Here is a 23,248-nt window from a genome sequence, read left to right as displayed (position 1 = left end):
AAGTAAATGGATGCTACCTGATGCTGAAAATGTAGCACACTTGTGGAACCTATCTAATTTGAAATCCAGTTAATGTTATTTGACCAATCTACTTCAGACACACACAGGGTTTATTTTACATATTTTAATTTAACTATGTTAAGTGTGTTGATTTTTGTTAACATCTGGAGGCATGTACTGTAGTATTTAATATTCAAGATATTTCTTGGATCATCTGAGAATAGAATTTGTCTGAAATCCAGTTAAAGGAATAAAATACATAGAATATGAAGGAAACTTCAAAATATATTAAAAGTGGGGATGTTAAAGGTTAACTGGTAGGCATTGGAGCAGCTCCCCGCCTGTGGGAGTAGGGGCTACTGCACAGTCCTGGAGAGTTGGCTGCCGAGCCTACAATGAAGCCTCCTCCTTCGGTGTACTGTCAGCAACCCTTGTCAGCCTCACTCCTGGGGAAGCTTCACTGCAGGCTCTGCAGTATAGCGGTTACACGGGTTACCTTTTAAAATGACTTTTTACATCCCTAATTAAAAACAACTATACTTATTACCCACCAATAACACTTGTGAATGAGTGAAGTCTATGTAAATATGACACAGACACAGAACTGTTTGAACTTTCTTTTATTATACAGAAGTATAGTTTATTGAAAAATGAAACAGTAAACTTCATGGCAGGAAGTGTGAAATGAACATTTGTATGCAGTTTAAAATATAGGGACTTGAGGTTTGCAGATGATAGAATTATCATCAAGGAAGATGAAGAGAAGTTAGTGAGAATGGTATAGATGCTAAATGAGGAAGGGAAGTGGTATGGACTGATTTATGAATATTAATAAAACAAAGACGATGGTATTTGGAAATAGGAAGGGAAGATCAGTGTAATTGGGTTTGAACTAGAAAACGTAGAGAAGTTCACATATTTGGGGAGTAACATGACGTATGGTCTAGACAGTAAGAAGGAAATAGCAACTAGAATAGTGAAAGCAAGACCGAGTTAGAAGGTGATGGGTAAGATCTGGAAAAGTAAAGCGATTAGCTTAGGAACAAAGCTGAGCTTCTTGAAAATGTGTGTATTTAGCAGCATGTTGTACAGATGTGAGACATGGGTGTTAACAAAAGATTTGAAGACAAGGATATTGGCATTCCAGAGGAGTTGTTATAGAAAGATCCTAAGAAGAGGATGGATGCAGAAGGTCACCAACGAGGAATTATATAGGAAGATACAGCCAAAAGAGAACCTACTGCAGAAGGTTATACAGTGGAAGTTACAGCTATTTGGGCATATCTGCAGAATGAACAACGAGCGAAAAGTTAAGACCTTGGTGTAACGAGTCCGCACTTGTGTCTTATATAAATTCCACCTTTTTATTAGATGGTGCGCCCCTTACCCCTGATTACAGTCTACTTTGGCGACTGGAATGCGGTTATGTCGCCGCATGTGACAGATGAACATCCTGGCTGGAGCCTCTTATAGCAGCCTTTCGACGGCGGAGAGGGGGACCCCGGCCCACCCAGTCTTCCATGCCCCGGCCCAGGGCCCTGATGTAGGGAGTTAGACTCCCTACTATCGCAGACAGGGGTGTTGCCCCTAAACACGCCTGCTCGCGGGCCTTGCGACTCTGCCCTGGGCCATTTCCTAACTCCGCTGTCAGGGTACTTACCCGGAGGCCCTGGGCTCAGTCCCCAATGGCACCTCCGGCACTAGCCCTCTTCTCTCTTTTTCCTTCCACCTTCTTCTCTCCCCTTCCTCCCCGCACTTCTTCCATTTTATCCCCATCTCCGGCCACGCCGGGTGATGTCACCCCTTCCCCCAGCCCCGGCCTCCTCCCCCTCATGATCTGACATCATGTCACCAAGATGTGTGACATCATTCCCCTGCGCCGTGTCTGTGGCTTCCCCCAGGGTACAGGCTCCCTGCGCAGTTCTCAAAGCCAGTCCCGCCGCTTTTTGATCCAGGCGAGTGTCAGCGTTTTTAATTTCCCATGCCTCCCCTGACTTGTGGCAGGGGCGGGGTTGCTTCACCCCATCACACTTGGTATTTGGCATAATGGATGGTCCGAATAGGAGAGGCAGGCTCCACAGAGAATGGGTAGATGATGTAGCAGATTGGTGCGGAGCTAATTTACAGAAGCTAAGCCACTCTGCACTGGACAGGGAAAGATGGAAGGAACTAGTGAGGGAGGCATTGGACACCAACGGGTGTTGAACCCATGGTGGTTGATGATGATGAAAATAACATGGTTTTAAAGACACTCTTTAAGAATGGAGACCATAGATATGATTATTTTGGGCTCTGTGGACAGATGGTGTGTTGAAATTAGGACATGAAATTGAAATCATGGTTGTAACAGTACTTACGTGTTATAGTCTTGAAATGCTTTTCATTCCATAACAAAGAAAAAGCTGGTACAGATTATTGTTCATTAATTTGTTAGGCACGTTGCAAGTAAATATAAAACATCAAAAACACTTATGTGAAAATATTGGCCATGTTCTGAATGGATGTCCCTGCCAGAGAGAAGTCCAAGTACATTTTACCAGAGATAGGCAACAATGTATCAGAGATTCTGTTGAGTGTTGTTAGTGCACCTACTTTATCAGCAACAGGTTTCACTTAGTGGCATTTATTTTCTTCAAATGGTTTTCCAATTTTTACATTTTCCCTCTTTAACTCAGATAGACACATTCTCTTAAATCTCTTACATTTTAATTTAAAAAATTTGCATTTAATTTGCAGAAATTAAAAGTTTCTTTCTGAGGATGTTCCTAAAATGGCATGGCTGCTAACATAAGGTAAAATCCTAGTGAAGATGAGGCACTTTGTATTGTTTACACGTTAGCATGTCAAGGTAAAGACTGTAGAGGACCTATAGCTTACTTTGATCTACTTACTCAAGTTGCAGCTCCATTTGCCTTATCTTTGTTAGGCTTTAATCATGTGTTAGTTAACGCCTGATAGCTCTCTCAGGATAAAACATACCCTTTTCCCTAGTGAAGACATAGCTCATGTGCAGCTTGCAATAAGAGACTCCAGTCATCAAGCTTCAGGGGTCAGCCGAGTTAGTCTTTTCAGGATAAACTTAAAAAACAACAAATAGTCTGGTAGCAATGATGATCAAGTACATCATTACAGATTCTTCTTTCGTAACATTTTCTTCTACCTATTTTGGAAATTTGTGATGAGTTTAATCTTCAGATACTGCTCTGTATCTCCTAACTCTATAGTACTGGTTTTTTTAATAAACCCAGAGAACACAATAATCTTGACTGATGTTAGAGGACACTATAATCACGAATTATTATGGCATGGAGAAACAAGCAGATTCAAATAACTATAATGTGATCCCATGTATCAGGGGCTAATTAGTGTTCAGTAAAGATGGAGGTATGCACAGTGCATTTTGTTGTAAATATTTTATTAAGACACACAAATCTTCTTAAACTCTTCATTTTAATTTTATAATCTGCTGTGTATTAATGGCACTCTGAGTTCTACTTCAAAGAAAGTAAATATAGAACATCCTCTCTCCCTGTACCTCGTTTTTATATGCATTAAAGCTAGGTGAAGCATCAAGGTTTTTATTTTCAGTGTTTACAAGAAGATCTACTGCACATATGCATCAAAACAGGGACATGAATGACTTTGTAGTATACAAAAAACAGTTACTGTAACAACTACTTTGATAGTTAAGCTGCAATACGCTTGGGCTACATCTATACTGCAGACTTCTTTCGGAAGAAGCTTTTCCGGAAGAGATCTTCAGAAAAAAACTTCTTCCGAAAGAGTGTGTCCACACTGCCAAAGCACATTGAAAAAGTGATCTGCTTTTTCGAAAGATAGTGTCCACACTGCATGGACACTATCTTGCATTTAAGCTGTGATTATTATGGACAGAGTGGCCACCAGGTCACCTGTGTTTTTTCCTCTTCTTTCAAAAGAACTCCCTCTTCCCCGTCCTCACACGCCTTCTTCCAAAAGAGCTCTTTCAGAAAAAGCCTTCTTCCTTGTAGGAAAAACCCCTCAGTTCTTTCTGTTTTTTTTTTTTTTTTTTTTTTTCAAAAGAACGTGGTTACAGTGTGGATGTAAGTGAAGTTTTTTTGAAAAAACAGCTATTTTTCCGAAAAAGCCCAAAAAACCTCTGTAGTATAGACATAACCTTGAGCTAATAGGTCATGTAGTGTGATATAAGCTACTTTCCTTCTAGGTATATATTAGCCAAATATTAGATCTCTTGGAGAAATGAACTTAGTATTTTTTCTGCCTATTCGATGGAGGGTTTTTTTTATTCTTCTTTCCTTAATTAATTTTACTAAGAAAGATTTTATTGGCCTCTTATTTTTTCCATTCTAATTCCTAATTAGAGATCATATAAAAGAAAGGGAAGATGTAAGTAAGCTGAAGATCAAAGGAAAAAAAGATTACATGAATCTCTCAAATCACTTTCCCCAATGTAGTCTCAAAGTTTATTATGCATCTTACATCTTAAATTATTTCATAAAGTCATCCTAAATAAGCCTAATGTGCCAAACACAAAACATTCAGGGATATATTTTATTTGTTTTATCTATCGTCTCTTGGTGTCTAATTAACTAAATTAACATTTGTTTAAAGTAGTTTAGACATCACTGAAAGGAATCAGCGAGGAGACAGTAATCAAGCGATGCAGTGTGTAAACAGTATTTATAGAGTGGTGGTAATGGAGAATTACAAATAAATAAAATCTCGAGGTCACGTTTTTTCCCTACATAAAAAGCAACCTTATTTCCTCAGTCTGATTGACATTTTGGGGGGTTGAGTGTTTAGTAAATCAAGAAGGAATAAAAGTCTCGAACAGAGAGCACAGTATGCCCTCTCTTTAGCAGGATACTTCAATTTTGTCACACAAAATGGCTGCTGACTCTGCAAACAGATTCTTTAAAAAATGCAGTGAAGAAATGAAGTCATCATAGTTCCGTGGAGGTTTAGACTGCATTTTTAGAATTGTTGCATTTACTTTATTAAAGCTAGGTCCAGGGCCGGCCCACAACATTTTGGCACCTGAGGTGGGGAGTTCAAATGGTGCCCACATATGCACCAGCAGCAGACAATTTTTTACACTCTGGGTCCTAGTGGCGCTCCCTCCACTGTCTGGCACCTGAGGCGGCCGCTCAGTTCGCCTCATGGTAAGGCCAGCCCTGCCTGGGCCATCTTGAGACAGAAGAGGGGTGCCAATGTCTATACTCACCAAAATCAGTTATTGTCATAGCATATATGTTCCATAGCAATCTTATTACAGTACACTTCCAATAATCCGTCACGTTTGAGGCCTAGGTGGTGCTGGATTATTGGATATGCAGGGGTACCAGGAGGTACTATAAGGGGGCATACTCCCAACCCAATCCCCCTTTTACCCCCACCTTATGCTCGGGTCCTGGAGCCTCCGGTACAGCCGCGCATCTCCTTCCAGGTGCTGGAGCACGTGCTTTTCGATGAGACGCCGGCTTTTCGATGAGCTGGCCAGGACGCTGTGCGCAACCCAATCCTCTTCCCCTCCCCTTCTGTTCCCTAGTGCCAAACACCTCCCCTCCCTGCTGTCACCCAATTCCCCTTCTCCCCCAACCTTATGTCCGGGTCCCAAAGCAGATGCCTGTGCTCAGCAGCCGGCTGCTAGCATGTGCAGGCTGGACACTGTGTGCGCTGGGGACCATAAGCGGAACGGCGCAAGCTGTAAGTGTGCATGCAGCTCACAGAGGCCCGGCTGTGAGAGTAGCTGACCTGAGCAGTTCCGGGTTCCAGTTGATGCCGGGCTAACAGGAGTGCTGGACAACTGGATGCCGGACTATTGGAGTCTTACTGTAATACTATATCCCTTAAACAATGATTTAATGAGTTTTTAGTAAGACTTCATACCCAGAGCATGTGGCTATCTTATTTTTTCTTAGTTATTAATTAAGAAACATAAAAGATGCATTTTTTATAAAGGGTGGGTGACCTATTATTTACAAAAGCTTCAAAGGGGTAGCCGAGTTAGTCTGTAACAGGAAAAACTTAAAAACAACAAATAGTCTGGTAGCACTTTAAAGACTAACAAAACACGTAGATGGTATCACGAATACCATATACTCCAGGATGTGATTATGTCAAAGCTTTGGTGGCTATGTAGTTTTTGCAGGGTATCTATTTAATTTCCTACTTCGCTTATGGCAGGGAAGCTGCAGTTCTAGGGGAGGTAAGTATATTGCTGGAGTCTAGCGCAGTGGCTGTCTGATCCCTCTTCATGCCAGAAATGTACCATGCTGGGCTTGTATAGTGGGTTGTGCTAATCAAGGCAATAATAGCTACTACAGCCACCTTTTGCTGCAAAGACCATGTTCATTTCCCTTTTATGTTTGTTCCCACCTTGGTGGGTTTGTTTGAATAAATGGATGGGTTGTGTGCCCCAAGGTTTTGAGTGTCTTTTTGGGGAATCCCATGGACAATGAGCTATCAGTGGACAAAAAAGTAAAGAAAAACAATTAAAAATTGAAAACATTACTGTGTCGAATACCTGTGACTGAACAAAAGAGTTGTCCAATTAACTCCAGATTTTCCTAAATAATCTACTCTGGACAAAGACTATGCAAGACAAATTTCTGAGGAAAGCAGGGTTGTGGATTTTGTTTTTTATTGAATAGTAGGAGGTCAAAAGTATGCTTACAGGATAACTTTTTCACTCCTTTAATGATCAAGTTACTGATGTGAGTCTATATTTGTCCTAGGAAAGACTGGTTCTCAGAGCAATTAACATATGACTAGATAGGGTATGTAACGAAAAACATTATCTGAAAAAATAATCTGTTTAAATTAGAAAATGAAAAATTTACTGTAGGTAAAGTCCTGGCCCCACTGAAGTCAATGGGTCAAATCATTTGCTTCAGCGAGTCTAGAATTTCACACTATATGGTCCAAAGACACTCTAACTTACTGGGAGATATTCCTCTAAATTGGCAGGAGAATGGAGCCCTAATGTCCTATCATATTTACAAGATTGCTGAGCTTTAATAGTTTAACTCCAGATCCCCTGCAGTTTGTGATATTAGTATCATCAGAACTATGTCATAAATGAGGCACTGCAAAAAGTTGACAAGTTCTGGTCGTATGTCTACTCTGTATTCTAATAAGTTCTTTTAATTGAAATCAGATGTAATGCATTTGCTAAGATGCTGAAAAATGACCTTACAAAGGCATATGCAGAAGTATAGTAAACTGATGCATGGGTTTTTTAAATTGTGAAATTTCCATTAATGTTAATAGAAACTGAATAGCTAAGGCCACTTGGTTAAGAATGAAAAACTCGTTACTATACATTTTTCTGGCAATCCTAGAACACCAGATGTCCAGCATATCTCTCAGAAAAAGGATAATACCGTAATCTTAGTTCAATCTACATACATATCTGTGATGGTTGCAGGTTACTTTGGTTTTCATTTTTGAGGTAATAAAGTACCTTTCCTGTGACTGTTCAGTAAAATTTGCCTTTAAAATGTTGCTATAATCAGTCTTGTGAGCCAGGTTTTACTGAGTTAGCCCGATGATGGCCTCTCCCATCTGACATGCTCCTTTTACCTGGATAAATTCCCTGCACCAGACATTGTGTGAAGCCCAGCTGCTTGTGGAAATTTTTTCATATAAGTAGAGTATTAAGGTTGAAGTGAGCCCCAGAATCACCTCATTCATTTTTAGCTTTTTCTCTCTGAAGAATTTATAAAGTAGCTTCTTACTGTGAATGAAATCATAAATCACAGTTGTGCATTTCAAATTTAAGAAGTTTTGCTAAATGTAAGAGTTTTAAAACATTCAGATTTAAATGGCAATAGCTTGTTTACTTTAGTAAATAATATTTAATAGCCTAATTCTGGTAACGATAAGAAAAATTGTAATGTGCTCGTGCAAATGTTACGTTAAATTGTTGTGATGATTTGAAAAATAGAGAACAAAAATGTGTAACATACTTTACAGTTGTCTGTTCAGTTGTAGCCAGTTTTCCAAAAGTGTTCATGATTGGGGCTTGGTGTTTGTAGAACGTTCAGTTGTCATTGAGGACTCCAGATTTTATTTTCAGCTCTGCTTTTGAGCTATGCAATCATGTTAGCCGTGTTTCAGAAAAATGTCTTACTGTGACTAATGCTAGTGCAACTCCATCTGTGGTAACAAGGCTTCCCATGACTGACAGCAAATTTAACCATGTTGTCAAAACCTGCTTATAGTCAATTTGCATGAGATGATCGTCGAACACTGCTGGCAGCCGGTGGCTTTTCTGCTATACCGTCCCCACCGTTATGTCCACTGGTGTAGCTGCAGCAATGTTAATGACAATCTGTAATATATTAGAAAAAGGGTTAGTGTACAAAGACTTTGAGAGAGTCACCTTCTTTCCGTATTAGTAATGTGGTGGAACATTTATTTAACTATCTCACTCGGTTTGGAAGACTTAATTAATATTTCTAAAGTGTTGTGTAAGACCCTCTGCACTGAAAGATGCTTTCTGAGTTTCATAAACTTCATAATAAGGCTAAAAAGGGAGGGCTTTATAGGTTGGCATAGGTATATTTGTTTTTCTTTAATTGTATGTTTAAAAAACCAGAAAAAAGTAATATTTATAGACAAATTTTGCCATTTCAGTCGAGATTGAGAATGCATTTTTTCTTTAAAAGAAAAAAAAACCCTACAGGGTGTATTTTAAAAAAGCATAGCTTAAATCAAGAAACTCTGAATAATCTTTGTCGCAATAAAAGTTCACAGCCAGTGAGCCAAGAGGCCCAACACATTTAGGATTGAATCTTAGCTGCTGTTATAATATAGTTATAATTATATGATTTTAAATTATTTTTCTCAAGGCAGAACAATAATCCTCTCAACATAATTTCCACATTGTAGTGTCTGTTGTTGGGTAGTATTTTGATTTTAGGGATTCAGGCCAGCAGTGTAATCTGACTTTGTGAGGTTGTGCAACTGTTTACATCTAAACAATTTAATCATCTGATTTAAATGATGATTTAAATCACTCAAATTAAAAATTATGAATCCAGTTTAGGCTTTGTGAAATTAATTTGAATAGTTAACTAAATTGTAAATTCAATTTACTTTCTAAAATGTTACCACAAAGGGTATCTTATTTTAAGTTTGCAAAAGCGCTATAATAAATCAAGAAGCAAAATAGTGAAAATTTAATGCTGTAACTCCTTAACCAACTGAGCAGGTATATAACTGCGCACATCAATAATCATTATCTTTACTGAGGCTATATGTGTCTAAATGTTTGTAGCAGCAGATATAAAATTATATTTAAATATTTTTTCTCTTAATGGAATAAGTCTTTGTCACTTAAAAACAATATTGCTATAATGCTAGCACGGAAAAGTACATTAATGGAGTTATTGGGAATTTCTCTATGCATAGGGAAACATTTTCAAAAACTGGATCCCTAAATTAGGCTCCTAAATACTTATATTGGCACCTATGGATAGGATTTTCAAAAGCATCTAGGTGATTTACGAGGCCAAGTCCCATTGACTTCAAATTGCAAAACTTGATGGAAACATTTTAGCTTTCTTAACTTGGAAAAGTTCAATATATCAAAAAACTGTACTGGTTGGCTATTTATTTAGCATTTGCTTATTAATTATAAATTTGAATGTTCTTATAGCAAGAATATTGATAAAGCCCAGAATTCTTTTTCAGCAAATATGATCACTTTAAGTGTGAAACTTTTTAGAAATAAAATCTGTGCAGAATCTGAAATTCTACTGACAATTAGGAAATCATTTAAGGAAACAAGCACACAACATCCAGTTTAGTTATTTTAGATTGTCGAGTGGGAAGAATATAAAGAACTAACAATGTGTAATTAAAACAAATATTAAAATAAAAACATTAAATTGAAAACATTTTTTAAATAATCATGATTTGTATCCAATTGACTTTCTATCCTGTAGTCTTATTTATGATTAGTTTAAGGAGCAATGGATTTTAACATAAATGTATGTAATGAGAAACAGTGTGAACTTCTTACCATATATTTTAGAAATGTGTGTCTGTCTCTGTCTGTGGGACCATCTAAATGATAAGAGCTAGTACCCCAAAATTTGGTGTTCAGCTTCTTCTTATCATAACTTATAGCAAGATAAGGTCATGGAGGTAGTCTACAATCATTTGTAGCAGGGTTCTAGGGAGGGCTTCCTTATTTCTTCCCTCATAGTCGGATATTTTCCCACGCCACTCAGCTGTAATTTCAGTAGGCACCATTGCAGCACATAGCTACCAGCATAAGGCTTTGGGCACCTGTGGGACTCTAGCAGCAACTGTGTTCTCTCTGTCTTTGTGACACACAGGAGTGAGATATCAGGTAAAGTATCACTGCCTATGAAAAATGGTGCCAGTATTCAGTGCTTTTGCCCTGCATTGCTAGAATCATGCAGTCGAGATATTTCCATACTTACCATTGCTGGTGGCGTGTTGGGCACCATGCACAATCAATCCAAAGCAAAGTGAAAATGTGTGTGTGGGGGGAGGGAAGAGTTCAGCATGTTCCAGTGAATATGCTCACAATGATACCTCCTGAGAGTTTCATCTTAAGCTGCAGCCTTTGCAAGCTTCAGGGTCTTCCTTTCCACTCCTGCAGAATGTCTGAGCCAGATAAAGAGAAAGAAGAGGACTTAGGATGACATATTTAACTTGATCCTGCAAGCCAGTGCTGCATATAGGACTATGAGCACAGGGCCTGGAGGAGGAACATTGTGAACAGCCTGGGGAAGGAAAGAGTAGAAAGGAGAGAGGCTCAGAATTCCTAGCAGGAAAAGGAGGCAGATGCACCAGGACATAATGGGGTTTCTTAAGCAGTGCAAACAGATGCTGTAGACTCTGATAGACCTTTAGGTTTAATGATCCAGAGCTCCTCTCCCTCTGCAGTCCACAGAGAACTCAATATCTTCATCTTTCTCTACATGCCTAACATTCCATGTGGCAGCGGGGCTTGCTGCACTAGCAGGCTGCGGGGACAGTATGGGCATGTCTACCCAGCATAGCTAAAGCCAAAATAAGCTAAGCAACTTGAGCTGTGTCAATTGCGTAGCTTAAGTCGAAATAGCTTATTTCATCTTTTGGTGCTGTCTACACAGCAGGAAGTCCGAGAAAGAACACTCTTCCTCTGACTTCCCTTACTCCTCGTGAAATGAGGGTTACAGGAGCTGAAGTAAGAAGTCCTTCAGCTCAGCATTATTTTGACATTGTTGAAAAAAACAGCTTGATGTGTAGACATGGACTATGTTATTTCGGAATAACGTTAGTTCCGAAATAACACTGCTTGTATAGACATACCCTATGTGGCTGAAATGGACATGAACTTTTTCCCCCCTTCATAAGTTCAGGTTGCTTAATTGGTTAAGTTTTTAATATACTTGTTTTAAAATTGAGCAAGATTTTTTTGCAATTATTTTTTTTAAAGAATATAATTCTTTTATTTGGACCATAATTCATCTCTTTTAGTTCATAATATATACTCAGCAGGTCTGAAAGCAACAGATTGCCTGCTACTGCACAGTGTCACAACTCATAGGTTCAGTCACAAACAAAAGTAATAGGTTTATTTTGCAGTGCTATATTGCTAATCACCACACAGTTCATGCCAGGCTACAAAGGAACTGGGCCAGGCAGAGCATACTACAATAGATATTACCTTGGATCACTGTTAAAATGTTCTTTCAAAGTCTCCCTGAGCCTTATAGAGCTGCATTGAGCTCTTCTAGTAGCCAGTGCAGCTTGCTGTTCAGATTCAGCAGATTGTTGCTCCACCTTTGCCTTAGCTCCAGGGTAAACAGCACCCATGGTCATTCAGCACCTGCTAAGTCAGTAATTGAAGAGTTCCTTTATGCTGTCACTCTGACCAATGTGTGGCTTCGTGGGCAAGAAGTAGGCTGGATCCCCCATGATCACTATTATCATTTCAGCATTTCCAATGGTAATCTGTGGGTCAGGAAAATCCCTGCTTGAAGCTTTCAGTCCTGTGTTCTTAAAAAAAAATAGCTTGAAAGGGAAGCTGCAGAACTTAATTTCATTGACAAGTTTGATACCTGCAGTAGAGGTTTAAACAAAAACCTTAAGTGGATTACCCACATCCTAAAGACATAAAAACCAACCACAGGGAATTTAAGGGTACTTAGAATCTACTCTATCAGCTTCATTTAGTATGGATACTCTAATTGGCTATTTTCCCCATTTTTTCCTTCTCTTTCTCTCCCCATCCCCTCTCTTTCTCTGCTCTTTATTTTGCAACCTGGACTCCTTAACTGCATTAATCTGAAGAAGTGTGTTGTGCCATGAAAGCTCATGAGACCATCTACATTTTTGTTAGTCCTAAGGTGCTGCAAGACTATTCGTTGTTTTTTCAGTTTCAGACTAACACAGCTAAAACTTAAAGATGCGAGTATCATGAACTTTCCCTGGGAAGCCCACACTGATGTTGTTGAAGCATCCCTAGTGATCCACCATAATCATAGAGCAGTAACCCTTTCTATTGGTCTACTCGATGGCAAGGTGGTCTGATGCTAAAATAAGGACAGGCATGCCATCCATCTGTCACTGTATTGGTTCAAGAACACCACTGCTGCCAATCCATCAGCTCTGTCCTGCATATTTCCCACAGTCTCAGGCCTGCAACACAGCAGCCCCAACAGTGGATTTTGTAACTCCAAACTGATTCCTGATATCCCAGTAGTAATCTGACATTACAGTTTTCCACAGTACAATCACCTCATGCTTCCCCACTGTCAGTGCCACTCTCATTTTGATGTCCCTGCATTGGAAGACTGGGGTGAACTTAGCACATGAATCCAGGAATGCGGATTTGTGCTTCCCAAAGTTCTGCAGCCACTGCTCATCAACCCTAACCTGGATCATGATGCTATACCACCAGTCAGTGCTTAGTTCTTGGGCCAAGAAGCAGAGCTCCATGTCTGCAACTGCTCCATGACCACCACCAGCCACCTTGCATTGGTTCTTGCTATATCCAATGGTAGTTTGTCCTTATGGGAATTGTCTTTTTCTCCACTCACTCAGTTCTTTTTGTAACTCTGTAGATATTCCAGGATCATGTATCCTGTGCTCTCAACATTCATGACCATAGTGTATAGCTCTTAAGGCTCCTGGCTTCTGTCAGAAATGACAGACATCAAAGAAGGTTGTATGGGATTTTGAAAAAGGTGCAAAAGTTATTGGAAGCAGTTCAGATTCCACAGCTCTTCTCAGAAGTCACCTGTGTTGTGTTGTCAGTCCTGTTGTGAAGGCCCGGAGTATAACAAGATTAAAAAAAGAGCTAGATATATTCAAAGAGGATAGGTCCATGAATGTCTGTTAATCAAGATGGGCAAGGATAGTGTCACTAGCCTCTGTTTGTCAGAAGCTGGGAATAGACAGCAAGAGATGGATTGCTTGAGGATTACCTGTTCTGTTCACTACCTCTGGGGCACCTGGCATTGGTCATTGTCAGAAGACAGAATAATGAGCTAAATAGATCTTTGGTCTGACCCAGTATGGCCTTTCATATGTTCTTATGTTGTGGCTGTGAGATTTCACACCTAGCATCTTGAAATGGGAAATTAGTTGTCTATCAGTTGCCAGAGACTATGTTTGAGTTTTTCATCTGATGGTACTGTCAGCTTTTTTTCCTCCCACTTCAGTGGATGCTGCTATCCACAAAGTAACAAAGCGACTTGTTGGGCAGGTCTACACTACGGCTAATGGTCGGCTTAAGGTATGCAATTCCTGCTATGTAAATAATGAATAGCATCGAGCTTTGACACCATCCTCACAGTAGAAGGTCGATGGCAGAAACACTCCTGTCAGCTTCCCTTACTCCTCATAATAGCAGGAAGTACTGGCACTGATGGGGATGCCCTCAGCATTCAATTTAGCAGGTCCGTATTATACCTACTAAATCAAACACTGGAAGATCAACCGCCACAGTGTCAGTCTTCCTGCTTGTATAGATGTGCCCACTGACACATTTTCTGGTTATTTTGCTGAATTGAAATAAACCTGGATATCTAACTTGTGCCAGATGACAGCAAAACATAGGAATAGCCATACTAGACCATCCAGCCCAGTATCCTATCTGCTTACAGTGGTCTATTCCAGATACCCCAGAGAGAGGAAACACAACAGGTAATCCTCATGTGATCCCTCCCCTGTCACCCACCTCCAGAGAAACAGAGGCTAGGCACACCATTTCCACCCATCCTCGCTAATAGCCATGGATGGACCTAACCTCCATGAATGTATCTAGCTCTTTTTTAACCCTGTTCAAATCCCCAATCTTCACCACATTCTCTGGTAAGAAGTTCCAAAGGTTGACTGTGCACTGAGGGAAGAAAAAGTTCCTTTTGTTTGTTTTAAACCTGCTGCCTATTAATTTCTTTTGGTGACCCTAGTTCTTATATTGTGGGAATAAGTAAATAACTTTTCCTTTTTCACTTTTCCACACCAGTCATGATTTTATAGACCTCTGTCATACGCACCCTTTAGTCTCCTCTTTTCTAAGATGAAAATTCCAAGTATTTTTAATCTCTCTTCATATGGGACCCGTTCCAAACCCCTAATCATTTTTGTTGCCCTTTTCTGAACTTTTTCCAATGCCAATATCTCTTTTTTGAGATGAGGCGACCACATCTGTACTCAGTATTCAAGATGTGGTCATACCATGGTTTTATGTAGAGGCAATAAGATATTCTCTGTCTTATTCTCTATCCCTTTTTAAATGATTCCTAACATTCCATTTGCTTTTTTGACTACTGCTGCACACTGAGTGGTTGTTTTCAGACAACTATCCACAATGACAAGAGAACTATCTACCTTGCACCAGCTCTTCAGAACCAAAGTACTCCCTTCCCTTTGATGTAGTAGAGATTATGATCTGTTATCAGTATTATGAACATTATACTTGCCCCAAAGGAAGATGATCATTTGTGGGTTTTGGCTTCCATGTGATGTAGCCAGAGGGCAAGCAAATACAATGGCACCCCTATTTCAGAAGAGAATACACTGTTGGGATGTCTGACTGCACTGATTAATGGGAGAAGGAAAGACTTGCTTGTAATGGTTCAGTAGCATGATTCAGAGATTCTAATCTACATAACAAAATGTCTCTATGTCTACTTAGTTACAGGACCCAAGCTATGTGCTAGACTGGTCTGGAAGAAGAATGCTGTGTTTTTTCTCCTACATTTTTGTTCCTTGACTTTCTAAAGTGTAAAAAAAAGGACTAAGGTATTTGCTTTATGCTCCTAGACTGAAGAATGCAAAACAGCACTGATGGGATGACCTCTAGTTTATCTTGCCATGCATGGTACCAGTGAAATCGTGCAGATATTTTTCCACTAGTTGTCAACTGATTACGTCTGAAGTTTGAAAGATTCTTTCCTTCAAAATAGATAGAGATTTTCCATTTCAGATTTTTATTTATAAAGCTTTCAATTTATTCACACAACACAGGTGTGAATAATTCAGCCCTGACTTCTTCCCCAGAAATTGCTTTGACATCATTACATTTTAGCTGAGCCTTAGAAAGACTGTAAGGTTAAGTTGAACAAAATTACCTTTCATTATAAGCAGCTATATCATTTTTCTCGAGACTTGAGATAAAGGGAACTGTAAACATGTCTGAAAGTAATCTTCCTACCTGGAATCAAGATAGAGCTTAGATCTGTTCTTACACAATCAGAGCTACTGGATTCGAAGCAGAAAATAACTCTTGGATGTCCTATCACTTATGTTATACAGGACATCAGAGTAAATTATCACAGTGCTCTCCTGTGGCCTTAAAACCTATGAATCTTCTATACCTACATGCAAATACTGTAATGTAAAAATAGTCTTGTTTTATCTTCCCAAACTTTGGAAATTAAGTGAGATCAATGGGAATTCTAATAAAACATGTAGCACTCTAGTGAGAGAAATTATTTCTTCAGCAGTTTGCCAAGAGCTTTTGTTTCCAAAAGAGTAACAAGACTCAAAGTACAAAGGAGGCTGATTCTAAATTCCTTCAGGGAATGGTTCTGAAGTGTGTGTAACAATCTGTTTCACACAAGAAAATAAACTCTAGATACTTCCTAAATACTAAATACTTCCAAACATATACATATAATTACATCTGTATCTAGAACAATCAAATTCTAATTGTGAGAGCAAGAAATTTTTGGCTGCATTTTTATACTGATTTGTAAATTGTTGATTAGGTTCAGAACAGCTTGGCATTTTTCAGAAGAGGTCAGCAGCGTGCCACTTTACCATCAAAGCACACATCAGGGAGATATCTAATACATTTTTCATCTCGGCTATTGGAATATTGGCTAATTGATTGTGGTTAAATGCAAGTTGACGAAATTTATGTTGGACAAGAAGATATTTGCTGTGCTCTTTTCCCCATTGCCCAGTTTGCAACTTGGAAATAACACAAGCAGCTAAGCTGGGAACTGAGGAGTTCCTGTGTGGTTAATGGAAAGGTATTCTCCACTGCTTTTGGCTGTCGCTTAGCAACAGAGCTGTTCCATAGCCCTGGAAATAATCTTAGAGCTAGAATATCTCCCATGGTACATAAGCTCCCCATAGGCAGAGAGAATGTCCAGTGGATCTGGTGGTACACCCATAAGGGTGTTGCTTATCTTCATGCAGGAGGTTCCCAGAGAACTGGTCCTTCTGGTTTACTTGTCTCCTGTGTGTGCTCCCAAGATTTTGCTCAGACTATGCAATTGATTTGCACAGTTTCCACATCAGGCAGGGACCTTTGGAAGAGAATTTATCAAATAGTAGAAAATAACTTTGGAGAAGACATTATGAAACTCTAAGAAAAATAGTTATATTCCCATTGTGAAGGGTAAGAATAGTAGTCTGAATTACATCCCTGTATATCATGTAAACATAATTATCTCTCTGGAAATAATTACATTAGGGAACAACTACATAAGAATGGTATCTTAGGGTGAGGGAGGAGGGTAATGTGTCTTTGAAAATCTTTCTCTCTTTCTATCTTCTGTCATTCTTGTTAATAATATTTCCCTCTCCCCCCCCCAAAAAAAATCATTTGTTTCCCTAGGATTTTACCGTTTGTTCCCTCCAGAAATCTTAATCCTTTATTGGATGGAAATGTGTAACATCAGATGGGGAATAACATTAGGAGAAAGTGAGCTATTAAAAAAAAAATCTCATTTTCATGCAGATATTAGTGTAATTAAGGGTAAAGAAAGAGAAACAAACAAAACTTAATCAGGTTTTAAAACATTTTTCTATGATCTATGGAGCTGCTTTTAAAAAATCAAACTCAGATGAATTTGGGTCAAAGTTTAGTTTTATTAGAATTAACTATATTTATTAGATTAGCTTAATTGATGGTGGTAATGTTATGCCTAATTGATCAATTAGATTAATTGATGGTGGTAATGTTTTGCTTTTTGGCTTATGGCTACGCTACAGTTTACGCTGACATAAGTTATGTCACTCAGGTGTGAATTAATGACCCTCTGAGCAATATAATTTATGCCAACATATACCAACTTAACTTATGCTGTCCAGGGTGGACTGTGTTGTTGGCAGAACAGTGGTAGCTCATAAAATAATGTATATGCATGCTCCACAGAGGCAATGAGGCCATCTAGTCAGAAATTTGGCTTTGAAGACGATGTCATTTGATAAGACATGTTCATCACTGTGTGTTTTGCCAGAAGTAAAGTACAGATAATGTGTAGCCTGGTTTGACCAATTTGCTGCCACCTTCCACTGATTTGATGTAATCCAGATACTGTCTCTGATAGTGTCCAATACCCAACTCTTTAGAGGAAGGTTTAAAAAAAAAGATGAACAAAATCTAATAGACAGTTATAGAATTAGACAGCTTGTAGGGGAGATGTCTTTCCATTAGAGCTTGGCTTAGGGTACAGCTAGACTGCAGGGGGTTTTCGGGATACCAGAGGTATCCCCAAAAACTCTGCTGCATCCAGGGAACACGTTGACTCTTCCGTGTTTTTTTTTACGGAAGAGCAAACGCACTGTTTTGGAAGCCCCTGTATTCCTCATTTCACAAGGAAGAAGGGGGCTTTCAAAATAAGGGTTTTTTTCCAAAATTTGTCCAGTCTAGATGAGCCAAATTTTGGGAAAGCCTCTTCCGACAAAAGTATCAGAAAAAGATATGCAAAATGCGAAGTGCATTTTGCGTATCTTTTTCCGATAGATCCTCCCAGTCTAGCCGTCCCTTACATTGTAAAGCATGAGGGTTTATGCCCTTTGTTTTTTAAAAAAGGCAAAACCACTAACTAATAAAATCTATGGCACTGAAAAGAGACCAGAAGAAGCCTTCCTTTCCCCTTCACTGCTTCAACTGAAAGAAACTGGTGCCGTGCCTTCTTGGATGTCCCTAGTCCAAACATTTGGATCCATGATGAAGCATCCACACAGCCCCATTGGATGCTGCTATAAAGAGCTTTCAGCTTACATATCAAGTGCATGTGTAATAGAGGGATTCATATGGACTGTATAGGTGTTCATGTATTATTAATGGACAGATTATCAGCGTTTTAAAAAAAATCTTGGGATAGTTTTGAAAAGAAGATGAGACTAAAGGTTATGCTTGAGGCAAAAAGAGGATGTTTCCTATGTAAATTCAGAGACATTTTAGGTGGTATAAATAAGAATATCTTAATTCTCCAAGCCTCAAAATATCACAGGTTAGCTAAATCTCTAGAATCAAAAGGCTCCCTTCTTCTACTAGTAAATGTCTCCTCTATCCTTTCAGGTGCCCTCTTACTTACTTGCAGTTGTCTGTTTCAAAGAGAGAAAAATTAGCCTTGCAAACTGTCCGGTCCCTTCCACCCTACTGAATGGAAGCAGCAGCAGACATGTTTTCCCTGTGGCACGTTAAGGGCCCCCTCCGCCCTGTTTTTTCTCCATTGTATCCCCTTTCTGGGTCTCCTGAAAGTTGGGAGTGTTGACCAAGGGCACTTTTCCAAGGGTTTTTACCAGCTTTGTAGATTGATGTTGGAGTAAATGTTAAAAGAGATTTTCAAATACACCTCGCCCAGCAAAGCTTTTTCACCTGAAACAAAGTCATGCTATCATTTCCTGTCCTGTGTTACGGCTTGTTTTAAGATAATTCCAGTAAAAATAATTAAACAGAGTTTTCTCAGTCTAAATCTATGATAATAAATATGTTTCTATGTCCAGGTGGTTTCAGAAAATAAATTGATGGAGGCACAACTCCTCCAGCTAGTAAGTATTTGGTACAAACAATGAGTAGTAGGGATGACAACATGTAGACGACTATATGATTAACTAATGCTTATTGGTTAATCCTGTCGAATACACGCATTCCTCCCCCCTTGCTGCTTCTGTATCAGAGCCGGTGCCCCCCCCCCCCACCTTCATGCTGCTGCCTCTGATAAAGAGGCAGCAGTGAGAAGGGTGAGGGGACAGAATGGAGCCAATACACATAGGGAGCTGGCTTTGCGGACCTGAGTGCCCCTCATTGCTGTCTCCCAACAGAGACGGGGGCGGGAGGAGGCAGGAGCCAGTTCCTTCCCCCTGCGCTGCTGCCTCATTCAAAGGCAGCAGCACAGAGGAGGGGCAGGTGAGACAGCTGTGAACTAGTCTCTGTCTGTGGTGGGTCTGGGCTCACCATGGACAAAAGCTGCTCCATGGCAGCAACCCCTGTCTGTGGGGAGACAGAGGCTGCTGCTACCCTGTGCTGCTGCCTCCGAATCTGATAGAGAGGGGACTCCCTGGGAGTTGAGCTAGGAGTGCACTGGCTGCCGACCCTGCCTCCAGGGACTATCGAATAGTCGGGTAACCACTAAAATTTCATGCGGTTACATGACTATTCAATTACACACTATCTAACATCCTTACTTTTGTTAGTGCCACCAGGCTACTCATTGTTTTTCAAGTTACAGACTAACATGGCTACTCTTCTGAGACTTTTAGTTCCACAAGAGTGCTTTCACACACACATCTTTTGGAGTCTAAAGCACACATCTAAAATAGCAGTAGTTCAGAACAACGCAGATATAGTTACCCAAAGTCTGAGATGACGTTGAGTGGTAGGTTTCTCGTGGCTAGCCTGCCTCCTAGTCACTGGAGAGTTGAACATCAGCCTCCTTCCTCACAGAAAACCTCTTCAAACTTCTCCAAATTACACACACTGTCTTATCTTACAGGTTGCTCAAAACAAAGCTAAAAACTCATAGTAATTCCTTGTAAACTAACAGTACGAAAACATAAGAGCAGCCATGCTGTGTCAGACCAGACATCCATCCATCCCAGTATCCTGTCTTCTGACAGTGGCCAGGTTCCTTAGAAAGAATGAACAGAACAAGTAACCCCTCCCTTGCCATCTATTCCCAGCTTCTGACAAACTGAAGCTAGGGACACCATTCCTACTCATTGTGGCTAATAGCCATTGATGGACTTATCCTCCATGAATTTATCCAGTTCTTTTCTGAACTCTGTTAAAGTCCTGGTCTTCACAACATCCTCTAGCAGAGAGTTCCGTGGGTTGACTGTGTGTTGTGCAAAGAGCTACTTACTTTTGTTTGTTTTAAATCTGCTACCTATTAATTTCATTTGGTGACCCTTAGTTCTTGTGTTATGGGAGCATGCAAATAAGGAAAAGTTATTTACTTTCTTCACTCCCCTCATGATGTTATAGACTTCTGTCATATCCCCCTTAGTCTCCAGTTTTATTAATTTCTCCTCACATGGCAGCCGTTCTAAACCCCTTATCATTTTTGTTACCCTTTTCTGAACTTTTTTGAGATGAGGCGACCAAATCTGCACGCAGTATTCAAGATGTGGATGTACCATGGATTTATATCCCTTTTAAAAATTTTCCTTACATTCTGTTTGCTTTTTTGGCTGCTGCTGCTGCTTCACATTGAATGGATGTTTTCAGAGAACTATCCACAGTGACTCCAAGATCTCTCTCTTGAGTGGTAATAGCTAATTTAGTCCCCGTCATTTTATATGAATAGTTGGGATTATGTTTTCTGATATGGATTACATTGCATTTATCAACATTAAAATTCATCTGCCATTTTTTCTCCCAGTCCCATAGATTTGTGAGATCCTTCTTAAGCTCTTCACAGTCTGCTTTGGACTTAACTCTCTTGAGCAGTTTAGTATCATCTGCAAATTTTGCCACCTAACTGCTTGCTCCTTTCTCCAGATCATTTATGAATATATTGAATAGGATTGGTCCCAGTTGAGCACCCCCCCTCCCCGAAAAGTGACCATTCATTCCTACCTATTTTTTCCTATCTTTTAACCAATTATCAATCCATGCGAGGACCGTCTTATCCCATGACCGCTTACTTTACTTACGAGTCTTTAGTGAGACACCTTGTCAAAGGCTTTCTAAAAATCTAAGTACACTATATCCACTAGATTCCCACTTGTCCACATGTTTATTGACCCCTGTGAAGAATTCTTGTAGATTAGTAAGGCATGATTTCCCTTTACAGAAACCATGTTGAGTTTCCCTCAACAAATTGTGTTCATCTCTGTGTCTGACAATTTTATTTTTTACTATAGTTTCAGCTAATTTGCCTGGTACTCATGTTATGCTTACCGGTCTGTAATTACCAGGATTACCTCTAGAGCCCTTTTTAAATATCGATGTCAGGTTAGCTACCTTCCAGTCATTAGGTACTGAAGCTGATTGAAAGGATAGGTTACAAACCAGTTAATATTCTGCAGTTTCCCATCTGAGTTCTTTCAGAACTCTTGGGTGAATGCCATCTGGTCCCGGTGACTTGTTACTGTAAAGTTTATCAATTTGTTCCAAAACCTCCTCTAATGATACCCAAACCTGAGCCATTCTTTTTACATGACAATTCTGAGGAATTGTCCCGGATTGAGGTATCTCCCTAACATCCTCAGCCATGAAGACCGATGCAAAGAATTCATTTAGTTTCTCTGCAATGACCTTATCTTTGAGTGCTCCTTTAGCGTGTTGATCATCCAGCATCTCAATGTTTTCCTAACATTAGTAAGCAACTCCTAGTCATAACATCAGCAAAACCTCAAAATAAGGAGCACCCAAATCCAAGGTCAACCATCCATACTGTCATCCATTTTCATGATTCTTCCAATTTTCCTTTTCCATTGTTATCAGCAAAACTGCAGCTGCAGATATTTCCCGTGCTTATACAAAGCTCAAGTTATTTCTAAAGATGTGGTGTTCTTGCTTCCAGTTAATAGTGTCTGAGTGCACAAAATGGCTGTGGTGTTGTCAGATCAATTTATTTCATAACAATGCCTTATAGTTACACAACTGTTTTTTTTTTAATATGCAGCAGAAGGAAAAATATATTTAAAGGCGAAAAAGGTACATGAAACCGGTACATTACAGAGTTTGTTGCTTTTACAGACTGAGCTCATTTCACAGATTTGTGACTTTTTATACCTCCATTTCCCAAGCTCCTTGTGTGCCATTCTCCCTGCTGCTTCTGTTTCAGGGAATTTATCTGCAGCTCTCTCACTCTCATCTCATGCAGGGGATTTGTGTGTATCATTTCCCTCTGTATCCTGTAACTAAAGAGATAGCTGTATTATTTTTATGAACACTGTGCATTCCCTTCTGTGTTAGTTTATGATGGGTTACTTACTATGGGGTGCGATCAAAAGGAGGAGTTGGAGAAACCAATTAGGAAAGATAAAATTGTGACCTAGATAATGAGCATCCCAGCAAACACGATAGGCAGAATACTTGCTGCAAAGAGGTTGTCTGAGCAGTGCCAGTGAGATTATACATCTGTTTTCTCAAGCCCAGATGAGAGATCAGAAGGCACTGGCCAGTTAAAGACTTGTTTCTATGGAAAGGGAAAGGAGGGGAAGGAAAGGTTATCAGCAGAGGCTGACACCTGGCTGACTGAGATGTTATAGAGGGTCTGTGGGCATTAAGACTAACTCTGACTCATACGGGTAGTCTGGAATAAGATGGATCTACCAGAGCTATTTATAGAGATATTAAGATTCCCGTAGGCCTCTGTTGTTTAATATAACCCATTTGCTATGCATGTGATGTACCCTTTAGCAAATAAATACTACCTTGTTCTGAAAAAGCTGTTTCTTTCTCATTGCACTTGTTTCTTCCAGAAGACTGATAGAAGTATGCAAGTGTCCGTTTGATCTTTCAGATTAACGTGATTGGTAAAGAGTAGGGCTGCAGGCCAGAGATCCATTTGGAGTGGTAGGA

At 39.7% G+C, this 23,248-nt stretch overlaps 1 protein-coding gene across 2 annotated transcripts in view; it reads left to right on the top strand.

The window, feature by feature from the left end:
- Positions 1–23,248, top strand: part of DNER (delta/notch like EGF repeat containing) — a 297,002-nt gene that overhangs the window by 153,972 nt on the left and 119,782 nt on the right. The gene's annotated exons all lie outside the window — the stretch shown is intronic.

This window comes from Pelodiscus sinensis, chromosome 10 (assembly GCF_049634645.1).
Source record: "Pelodiscus sinensis isolate JC-2024 chromosome 10, ASM4963464v1, whole genome shotgun sequence".
Taxonomy (NCBI): domain Eukaryota; kingdom Metazoa; phylum Chordata; order Testudines; family Trionychidae; genus Pelodiscus; species Pelodiscus sinensis.
The sequence above is the reverse complement of the archived record's forward strand: the minus strand, read 5'-3'. Positions and strand labels throughout refer to the sequence as shown.